This window comes from Silene latifolia, chromosome 8 (assembly GCF_048544455.1).
Source record: "Silene latifolia isolate original U9 population chromosome 8, ASM4854445v1, whole genome shotgun sequence".
Classification (NCBI taxonomy): Eukaryota; Viridiplantae; Streptophyta; class Magnoliopsida; order Caryophyllales; family Caryophyllaceae; genus Silene; species Silene latifolia.
The window spans coordinates 104213602-104217632 of NC_133533.1; the positions used below are offsets into that span (position 1 = coordinate 104213602).

At 37.5% G+C, this 4031-nt stretch overlaps 1 non-coding gene across 1 annotated transcript; it reads right to left on the reverse strand.

Moving 5' to 3' along the window:
• Positions 1–3692: 3692 nt before the first annotated feature.
• On the reverse strand, positions 3693–3799 carry LOC141597746 (small nucleolar RNA R71). Its single transcript, XR_012522965.1, has one exon. It is a non-coding gene; the product is annotated as a small nucleolar RNA R71 (small nucleolar RNA).
• Between the last annotated feature and the right edge of the window lie 232 nt (positions 3800–4031).

Here is a 4031-nt window from a genome sequence, read left to right on the forward strand (position 1 = left end):
CTCTTAGTAATTTTTGTAATAGACTATAGAGTTATGCATAGGTAAATAAGATTTACAACAAATAATATATTTTGAAAAAATAATTTGTGATTAAAGTGTATTTTTCTGAGGAAAACATGTAACTTTATTTATTCATCATTAAACACCGATATGTGATCCGAAGAAACAATCAACACAATTTGCACCGGCACCATCCCCACCCGAATAGCCAAATCCTAGTAGCATACAAAATGGGTTGGAGGTGAGCAGTGCCTGCGCAACTGTATCTCCGTCTCCCCTAACAAAGTTAAATTTGACACTAGTAAACTGTTTAGCCATATTAAGAATGCGTCTGCCCACATTACCAAAATAATTCAGCGGGATATTCTCGGAATTCAGCATATTCGCCAAGGTTGCTCCCACAAGACGATCACCAATTTACATATCTCTTCTCCCCCGTCTTTCCACATAATATAATCAAGCTTAAGCCTCAAGGCGAGTGACAGAGGCAGCATTGGATACATTATTCAAAATTACGTACTTATTGATACCTACCCAAACCCTTCTACTTTCCACAATGGATACATTATTCAAAATTACTAGTTTGAAATTAGTATATTGACTATCTTCAATCCTCATCATACACATACCATGACAGTGAAGGGACCGCGGCACATCACATGTAGTAGCGGAAGACAGAAATGCGGTCTTTTGTGAGATCTATTGCATTTAAAAAAATCTATAAAAACTGAGTAAAGGGACACATACTTTATGTGTATATAGTAAATTGGTTTAACCTCGAAAGTACGGAGTCTCTAGTGTATCCACACCGGTAGATAAACTAACGCTCTAAACCCTTGAGACGATCTCGGAATATAGAGAAAACAATTTTCTCACCTTTTGTGTATGTATGAGTATAGGACGGATCCAAACTTCTTGTTATTATTGTGTTATATAAAAAACGTGCACTACCTTGCTATTTATAGCAAGAGATACTTGACCAACAAGGCAAATGCTTAAGCTTATCTTACATGCATAATATCCTTAACAATTAAGCAATAGGCAAGCAAGAGGCACGTAGCATGTGATAATGAATCACCATCCATATCATAAAAGACACCTGGCTCATTAAGGTCAAAGCAATTTTCTGATCCGATCTCTCATACAAATGTCTTTCCGATATTAACTATATTTTCGTGTTAGTGGACAATACAAAAATTTGTCATCTTGATCATTTAATTTAATATCTCATAATAAATTAAATAATTGTAAACGTTAAATATCAACCGTAAGTGTGTGACCACATAGGTTCATCGCTAAATCGGTAATAATTAATCTCATTAATTATTAATCGAGGTTGGCGTCTAACAACACTCCTCGACGGCCGGATTACGTGAATACCAATATTCACTGTACTTCACTGTACTCGAACCTGGTAAAGGACAATGTATTTTGATAAGTGCACATTTTGTATATTTTCATCCCCTATATTAGCTCCATTTTTTTACGACATTTAGCACTTGTCATAGTGTTTTGAGCTAGTATTTGTTGTTCTGGTGTATTTGCTTGTCTCAACATGTTTTGTAGGATACTTGAGCTTTTTGGAGCTAAAATACTACAAGATGACCCACTAGAGAACAATGGCTAAACATGACCCAATATTGGACTAGCATGGAATGTTTGCATGAGTTTTTCATGGAGAAGTTGATGGACTAATGTGTGCAATGGAATTGTATCAACAAACCAAAGTCAAGCCCAACTCAAAGTCCAAGTCAAAGAAGAAAGAATAGGATTCCAAGCTACCTAGGATGCCAAGGGATTAGGTCTTAAACCGGGTGATTAATCGCTAATTAATCACCCACACAGGATACTCTTTGCAATTAAGAGGGGATTTAATGGAAACGGGCTAGAAACACACGACCCCGATCGGGGCCGCCAACCCCGATCGGGGCTGCATGTCCCTAGTTTATTTACGTTTCACTCCCCCCTCCTATAAATAAGAGAGGCATTTCAAGGCTTAGGCATCTCCTATCTCATATTCTACGTCTCATATATACTTACAATAGCCTTAAGCATTATAATTTCTCTCATTAGTCTTCATCTTTAGCTTTCAATATTGTCAAGCTTGTTGTTCTTAAACATTTAGTTCCTAATACATTTTCAAGCATTTAGTTACAATTTGTTCTTCTATAAAAGTTATCTTCTATTAAGGTATTCTTATTTCTAGCTTGCAATTTTACATTTCTATTTTAGTTTGCACATTGTTCATAATTAAAGTACTTAATTTAGATTACATTAGCATTATTTCTTTTACATGTTATATCACCTAGTTTATACAAATCATACAACCATGTTTAACATCTCTTACAATATAGTTTGCAATTTACATTCTAATATGAGTAGCTAAATTTCCTAGTCTAAGGGCTAGGGGAGCCATGCAAAATCAAGTGTATAACATGTTAAAATAGGTTGATAATAATATTGTTCATATTGCTTCTATCACATGCTTGTGCCATAATGTTTAATCTTTGTTTAAGGCCTTATTCAATTGATTAAGTTTGTTCATTCCTTCTAAAGTCGAGAGGCACATAATTGAATTAGACTAAGCATGAATAGTATTACGACCTAGTCATGGACGAGAGTTTCTCTAGGACCCGGTCTATGGTTGACATTAATGCCGTAAGGTGGGTGTCTCAAAGCCTAAGCAATTGACAATGTTTTTAATACCGGGTTTAACATAATTATATACTTAGCTTTACATGTGTGACCCGACCCCCTTAGACTCCTTTTTATTATATAATTTACATCATAATTTTTATTAGTCAGCAAACCAACAACAAACAAACAAAACGAAATCGACCTTGATAAGAATCTTTCCATAGCATTTCACAACGTAATTCCCGTTTCCTTGTGTTCGACCCCTATTGCTACATTCATTAGTTGTTTAGGGTAATTATCTTTGTATAGGTACACGATAAGCCTATCAAATTTTGGCGCCGTTGCCGGGGAAACGGTTTTATTGCGTTTTGAATTGTCGATTTTTATCTTGTTTTCTTTTGTCTTGAGGAACACTTGTTCCTTGAGACCGTTACTTATCATTTCTCTAGAAATGATTGTCTTATTCCCAGGTCCTCTCGTAGTGGAGAATTGCTTTCACCGGATTCCGATCCCGAGAAAACCTTTAGGAGAAGACGTTTTTGGAAGGAAGTGAAAGAGGCCTCTTCTCCCGTATAAGTTGAAAGTGTTAAAAAGTCTTACTTAGACGATCTAGAAGCCCTTGAAGAGGAGGAGGTTTCAAGTTCATCATCTCCACCACCACCACCACCATCTACTACCAAAAAGATGATGAAACTTTCCGATCACTCAAAGCCCACCGCGACCATGCTTCCGGCCGGTATCACAACCACTCAAATCACCACGCCGGACTTCGAGATCAAACCGGATTTCATTAGCCTTGTGGAGAGAAAGCAATTTGGGGGAAGTCCTTTAGAGGATCCCAATTTGCATGTCAAAATTTTTGTGATTATTGCTCCATGATCCGACAAACGGGCATCACTCAAACCCAAATAAGGGAAATACTTTTCCCTTTCTCTTTAAAGGACAAGGGCAAGCTTTGGATCAATAGGCTTGACCGCACCGCCATGGGAATCACCAATTGGGAGACATTGGCTCTTGCTTTTTATCAAAAGTTTTTTCCACCGGAGAAATCTCAAACTTTGAAGAGCCAAATCACCAGATTCTGTCAACAAGCTCTTGAGAGCTTATATGAGGCTTGGGAGAGGTACAAGGAGCTACAAAGACAATGCCCACATCATGGGCTAGATGATTGGTTTCTAGCAATAACATTCTACGATGGATGTTGTGCCGAGTCCTGAAGGATTCTTGATTCCGCCAACAATGGGCGGTTTGATCAAATTGACACCTACCTTGCTCATGCCACGATCGAATCTATGGCGGTCCATGATGCATAATATGTTAATTTCCGAATTGTGCCACCCAAAGGTAAAGAAGAACCCTCCAACAACTCCGTTTTGCTAGCTCAAATTGCCTTA